Here is a 7,943-nt window from a genome sequence, read left to right as displayed (position 1 = left end):
GCTAACATCATACTCAAAAGTGAAAAGCTAAAAGCTTTTCCTCAAAGACCAGGAACAAGACAAGGATGTCCATTCTCACCACTTTTATTCAACATAGTATTGAATAGTCTATGTCTTTAACATAGACTAACATAAGTTTAACATGGTAAGTCTTAGGAAACCATCAAAATCCTTGAGGAGAAAGCAGGCAAAAACCTCTTTGATCTTGGCCGCAGCAACTTCTTACTCAACACGTCTCTGGAGGCAAGGGAAACAAGAGCAAAAATGAACTACTGGGACCTCATCAAAATAAAAACCTTCTGCACAGCAAAGGAAACAATCAGCAAAACTAAAAGGTAACTGAAAGAATGGAAGGAGATATTTGCAAATGACATATCAGATATCAAATTTTAGTATCCAAAATTTGTAAAGAACTTGTCAAACTCAACACCCAAAAAACAATCCAGTGAAGAAATGGGAAAAAGACATGAATAGACACTTCCCCAAAGAAGACATCCAGATGGCCAACCGACACATGAAAAAATGCTCCACATCCCTCATCATCAGGGAAATACAAATCAAAACCACAATGAGATACCACCTTACACCTGTCAGAATGGCTAACATTAACAACTCAGACAACAACAGATGTTGGCGATGATGTGGAGAAAGAGGATCTCTTTTGCATTGCTAGTGGGAATGCAAGCTGGTGCAGCCACTCTGGAAAACAGAATGGAAGTTCCTCAAAAGGCTAAAAATAGAACTACCCTATGACCCATCAATTGCACTACTAGGCATTTATCCATGGGATACAGGTGTGCTGTTTCGAAGGGACACATGCACCCCCATGTTTATAGCGGCACTATAAACAATAGCCAAAGTATGGAAAGAGCCCAAATGTCCATCGATGGATGAATGGATAAAGAAGATGTGGTATATATATACAATGGAGTATTACTCGGCAATCAAAAAGAATGAAATCTTGCCATTTGCAACTATGTGGATGGAACTGGAGGGTATTATGCTAAGTGCAATTAGTCAGAGAAAAACAAAAACCATATGACTTCACTCATATGAGAACTTTAAGAGACAAAAGAGATGAACATAAGGGAAGGGAAACAAACATAATATAAAAACAGGGAGGGGGACAAAACAGAAGAGACTCATAAATATGGAGAACAAACTGAGGGTTACTGGAGGGGTTGTGGAGGGGAGATGGGATAAATGGATAAGGGGCACTAAGGAATCTACTCCTGAAATCGTTGTTGCACTATACGCTAACTAATTTGGATGTAAATTTTAAAAAATTAAAATTAAAATTGAAAAAACAAACAAACATAGTTGTTTTAGCCACAGAAATAAGGCAAGAAAAAGAAACAAAAGATATCCAAATTAAAAGGAAGAAGTAAGGGGTGCCTGGGTGGCTCAGTTGGTAAGCGTTCAACTTCAGTTCAGGTCATGATCTCACAGTTCATGTGTTTGAGTCCTGCATCGGGCTCTGTGCTGACAGCTCAGAGCCTGGAGCCTGCTTCAGATTCTGTGTCTCCCTCTCTCTCTGCCCCTCCCTCACTCACACGATGTCTCTCTCAAAAATAAATAAACATTAAAAAATTTTTAAAAAAAGGAAGAAGTAAAACTTTCACTATTTTCAAATGACATGATATTATATATAGAAAACCCAAAAGACTTCATCAGAAAATTGTTTGAACTAATAAACAAGTTTGGTAAAGTTTCAGTATATGAAATCAATACACAAAAATCTGTTGCATTTCTATACATTAATACAGAACTATAATAAAGATAAATTAAGAAAACAATCCCATTTATAATGATATCAAAAATAATAAACTATCTAGGAATAAATTTAACCAAGGTCGTGAAAGCCCTGTATATTAAAACTACAAGACATTCATGAAAGAAATCCAAGCAGACACACAAAAATGGAAAGATATTCCATGCTCATGAATTAGAAGAATTAATAATGTTAAAACTTCCATAGTATCCAAAGCAATATTCAGTTTCAATGCAATTCTTGTCGAAATTCCCATGGCATTTTTCACAGAAATAGAATGAAGAGTTCTAAAATTTGTATAAAACCATGAAAGACCCCAAAGAGCCAAAGCAATCATGAGAAAAAATAATAAAGAGAAAAAATAACAAAGCTGGAGTCAGCATACACCTTGATTTCAAGCTATATCATAAAGCTATAATAATTAAAACAATGAAGTATTGTCATAACAACAGACATACAGATAAATCAAACAGAATAGGGAGTCCAGAAACACCCATGCATATATGGTCAATAAATCTACAACAAAGGAGCCAAGAATGTTTGATAGGGAAAGAACATTCTCTTCAATAAATGGTGTTGGGGAAATTAGACAGCCACATACAAAAGAACAAAACTAGGACACTATCTTCTATCATACACAAAAATTACCTCAAAATGGATTTAAGACTTGAAACCATAAAATTCCTAGAAAAAAACCCCCCATAGATGGTAAATTTTTGACATAGGTCTTGGCAATGAGTTTTTGAATCTGACCCTAAATACAACAAAAGCAAAAATAGGGGCATCTGGGTGGCTTGGTCAGTTGAGCGTCAACTTTTGTTTTCTGTTCAGGTCATCATCTTGTGGTTTGTGGGTTTGAACCCTGCATTGGGCTCCTCACTGACAGTGCTTGAGATTTCCCCCCCCCTCTCTCTCCCCTTCTCTTTCTGCAATTCACTCTCTCTCTCTCTCAAATAAATAAATAAAACTTAAAAAAAAGCAAAAATAAACAAGTGGCATTGCATAAACTAAAAAATTTCTGTGCAACAAAGGAAACTAACAACAAAATGAAAAGGCAACCTACTGAATGAAAGAAAATATTTGCAAATCATTTATCTGATAAAGGGCTAATTTATTTTGGATAAAATAAAGAATTCCTGCAACTCAATAGTAAACAAATATCCTGATTTAAAAAAATGGGCAGAAGATCTGAATATTTTCCAAAGAAGCATGCAGATGGCCAACAGACACATGAAAAGATGCTCTACATCACTAATCATCAGGTAAATGCAAATCAAAACCACAATGAGATATCACTTCACATCTGTCAGAATTGCTAATATCAAAAAGACTTAAAATAACAAGTATCAGTGAGGATGTGAAGAAGAGAGAACCTTTGTGTAGTGTTGGTGGGAAGGTAAATTGGGACTACCACTATGGAAAAAATTATGGTAGTTCCTCAAAAAATTAAAATTAGAACTACCATAGGAGCCAGCATTCCACTTCTAGGTATTTATCCAAAGAAAATGAAAACACTAATTCAAAAAGATATATGCACCACCATGTTCATTGCAGTATTATTTACAATAGCCATAATGTGGAAACAACTTAAGTGTCCATAGATAAAGAAATTGTGCTACAAATATATGCAATGAAATATTATTTGGCAATAAGAAAGAAGGAGATCTTTCCATTTGCCACAATGCAGTTGGACCTTGAGGACTTTATGCTAAGTGAAATAAATCAGACAGATAAAGACAAAAACTGCATAATTTCTCTTATATGTGGAATATATATATATATATATATATACACCAAGTTCATAGATACAGAAAATTGGTGGTACCACAAGCAGGGGTTGGGAGGTGGGAAAAATGAGTGAATTATCTATGGTTTTGGGGGGGAGTTGTAGTTGAAATAAATCAACTTTTACAAAAAGATAATAACAACAACTAGTCTCCATTGGTTGCTCACAGTAGTCCAAGATGACAGGCACTATTGTTTCTGAATGAAAAACTAAGGCTTAGAGAGTCTGATGTGTTTTCCACATCACCAAACATCACCCTATTCTCAGCAGACCTTGATTAGTAGTCTCATAAATTTTTTTAAAGATTTTGTTTTATTATTTTTTTAAATGTTCATTCATTTCTGAGAGAGAGCACAAATTTCAGAGGGACAGAGAGAAAGAAAGGGAGACAGAGAATCTCAAGTGGGCTCCAGGTTTTGAGTTGTCATTGCAGAGCCCAATGAGGGGCTCAAATCCACAAACTGTGAGATCATGACCTGAGTTGAAGTCAGACACTTGATTTCCTGAGCCACACAGATGCCCCTAAAGATTTTATTTGTAAGTAGTCTTTACACCCAATGTGGGGCTTGAACTTACAACCCCAAGATCAAGAGTTGCATGCTCTACCAACTGAGCCAGTCAGGTACCCTGGCAGTCCCACAAATTTAATTCCATTCTGATGCTATCTACCTGAAGATCACATCAGATCTCACAGGCTAATAACTAAGTCCCACCTAGACTGCTCTCACTTCAAATGCCAGTCATAAGTTCAGATGGTCACCAGTGCTTCTGACCAACAAGCTGTAAATCAGAGGCTCCCATGATTTCCTCCTTGGGTTGAATTAATTTGCGTAGAGAAACATTTATGGGCATACCTTGGAGATATTGCAGGTTAGGTTACAGACCATCACAATAAAGTGAGTATTGCAATAATGTCAGTCAAATGAATTTTTTGGTTTCACAGTGCATATAAAAGTTATGTTTATACTATGGTCTATTGAATGTGCAATAGCATTATGTCTTAAAATGTACATAAAAATACTTGATTGCCAAAGAATGCTAACCATCATCTGAGCTTTCAGTGAGCTGTAATCACTGATCACAGATCACCGTAGCAAATATAATAATAATGAAAAAGTTTGAAATATTCTAAGAAATACCAAAATGTGACAGAGTCATGAAATGAGCAAATGCTGTTGGAAAAAAGGTGCTGATAGACTTGCTTGACACAGGGTTGTCACAAACCTTCAATTTGTAAAAAAACCACAATATCTGTGAAGCACAATGAAGTGTGCCTATACTTACTTACATTTGCCAGTTTATTATAAAGGGTGTGATAAAGGATGTGGGTGAATGGCCAGATGTAGAGGTACACAGGACAAGGTCTGAAAGTGTCCTGACTGCAGTCACTTCTGTCTCTGTGAAACTGGGGTGCATCACCTTCCAGGATGTTGACCAATCCAGAAGCTCATCAAATCTCATTAAGAGTTTTCAGAGAGCTGGAGGTGCCTGGGCAGCGCAGTGGTTAAACATCTGACTTAGGCTTAAGTCGTGATATCATGGTTGTGAATTCAAGTCCCATATCCAACTCTGCACTGACAGTGTGGAGCCTGCTTGGGATTCTCTCTCCCTCTCTCTTTCTGCCCCTCCCCTGCTCTCTCTCTCTCAAAATAAATAAGTAAACTTTAAAAAAAAGAGTTTTCATAGAGCTAAATCTCCAGTCCACCTCCCCTCTCTCATCTTTCCAGAGGTTGGTGGCTGGAGCTGTAAGTTCCAACTATCTAATCACTCTGTCCAGGTTCAGATCTGGCCTCTGTACTTACTAGCTGTGTAACTTTGGCCAGAGTACTTGACATCTCTGTGCCTCCATTTCTCATCTATAGAAAGGAAGGAATAAAGCATCTATCTCACAGTTTGGGGCAGTTTACATGAGACAATACATGAAAAGAGCTTAGAATGGCAGGCAGTACACAGCAAGCATTTAGCAAACGTTATTTCATTATCATAATCACATAGAATATTCTTAATACATGTTAGTTAGGTGTATGGATGAAAGTGAGACCCTAGTGGGAGTTAGTTGTGGGGTGGGGAGTGAGTTTAGTATTTCGTTTGGGGCTAAGTGTGAACTACAAGTAGCCCAAACAGGGGAAGACAGGTAGCAGGAGTTTGGGTGTGTAGGTTAGGAGCTCAGGAAAGAGGCTGTGGCTGGAGGTTGAGTTCTGCTGAGTTATTGTGGGGGGGAAGTGGTATGAACTCTGGGAGTAATGTTAGGTGAGAAGAGAACACAAGATGGGGCAGAGTCTCTGGTTTCAGAGAGGATTCAGGAGAAGGTCCAGAAGCAGCTTTCCAGCAGCATGGGTGGGTTCTCCAGAAAGCAGGCTCAAAGTGGGGTTTGATGTGAAGGAGGAGAAGGAAGCAGAACTGGGAAAAGGCTGAGATGCCACAGAGCCTCACTGGAGCCTCAGCCAGTCCTGTGCAGTGTACTGTGGCTTTCCTGACCCTCAGAGTTGTCCTGGGCATGAGCACAAGACCAGGCCTTTATACTGCCAAGTGAGCAGGTCATTGGATGGGGCTGTGAGGAAGGATGTCACTTGGCTGTGACCAAGGCCAAGTCCAAAGTGGCCTCTGGATGACTATGGCTGACAGCTGCCTTTTGGCGGCACTCCCGGGAGCCTTGGCCCCTGAGGGTGGATCTGGGTGGGCACACAGTGTCCTTTACATGCCGAACTAGGACTGGAGAGCTGGGCATTCTTGAAGAGTGGTCAAAGCAGAAAGGCCAGGGATGGCAGTGAGGAGCACATAGACCTAGAGGCAAATAGCCATGGGATCCAGGGACCAAAAAGTCATCAGTAAGGCCCCAGAGGTGGGAGGAAATTTCTTCTTTTGGTAATGAGGTGAGGAGGGTGGAAGTGGACCCATAGCATAAAATTAAGGGGCCCAAGGAGACACTGACCAATGGGGTAACCATTGATGAGGAGGAAGATTTGTTGTGACTCAAACATAAGGCTAATCAGGGATTAGATTTTTGTCCCAAATCTTCATGCAGCCAGAAGATTCAGTGAGGCCTGCTCGAAATGGACAGTTTCATCTCTCTGGTTAGGTACTCTGGCCCCCTTGTCATATTGGTTTCATCCTTGTCACTTAGGAGTATGGTCTGCTGTGAGAGCTGGGCTGCTGAGAGTCAGATTCCAAGCCTAATAAGCCTCCTGTTCATTTCCAGAGTCTTCCAAGGGCTGAGTGTCAGGCCCATCAGGCATCCAGGGAAAGAAAACACTTCTGCAGAAGGTACAGCACACGCTGCCATTACAGGAGTGCCAGGGAGGGCCTTCAACACTCAAATGGAGAGACAGATGTGAACCTATTTTCTACTCTGAGGAGATCCAAAAAATTTTCCCTCACAACAGAGGCCTGGAAGGTCCGTCAGAGCTCTGGTGTCATATCTGAAGTCTGACCGCTTCTTACTGCCTCCACAGGCCTCAGTTTCCTCCTCTGTACCTGGGGGTTGATAATAATAGAGTTGTCATCTCTCTACAGATGCTGGGTGGTTAGCTGAGATAATGGGAATAAAACAATAGCCACAGTGTACCTGGACCCCAGAGCATCTGTACACATTTGCCATCATTGCTGCTGTCGTTTTAGGTGGCTCTGCTGGCATGCAGTTCAGCTGGAATTGATCAGCAAGCCTTCCCCTCCTTGGGCACTGAGGGCTGCCAAGGGACTGGGAGGACCTGGGGAGGTCAGCGGAACAAAAGGCTCAGGGGACAACCCTGGCCTACATCCAAATGACAAATCACCTGGAGGGGTGGCCCTGGCCTGGGGTTCTGGGGGTAGCAGCTCACGCTGTCTTCTTGGGCTCAGGTGTGTTTCCTTACCACTGCAACATGAGGACCAGCTCTGGCCACATACATGCCTTCACTGGCTGTGAGCCGACAGCTGGCCAGGGCCAGGATGTGTGCCCAGCTGTGTCTCCGGTGACAGCCAGTGCAGAGGAGGCCAGGATAGCCAGAGGGGTCGCCACTCTTCATCTCACCAGCCAAGGAGCACAGGACCATGCAGTGCAGGGCAAGGCTGAGGACAGCTTGGGCCTGGACTTCCCTGGCACCCCTGGGGGGCGTCGGCCTTGGGGGAGCCTCTTTCTTTGAAGCTGGTTGGTAAATCCAGCACCTACAGAGACTTAGGGCCAAGAGAGACCTTCTGTCCCTGGGACACTTGGGGTACCATTCTCACCTGTCTGCCTGTACAGGCCTTGTCACACTCCCTCACAGCTCAAGTTCCAAGGTTTTCTTCCCTCCTACAGGGCAGCTCCTCAGGGTAGGGCTGTTGTTAGCTATTTCTGTGCCACCATGCTTGGCACAGGTAGGTGGTTAATGAATCTGTGTTTAATGAAGGAGTGCAGGTCTTCTCACA

This window comes from Panthera tigris, chromosome D3, assembly GCF_018350195.1.
Source record: "Panthera tigris isolate Pti1 chromosome D3, P.tigris_Pti1_mat1.1, whole genome shotgun sequence".
NCBI classification, from domain to species: Eukaryota; Metazoa; Chordata; class Mammalia; order Carnivora; family Felidae; genus Panthera; species Panthera tigris.
This window is presented reverse-complemented; position numbering follows the sequence as displayed.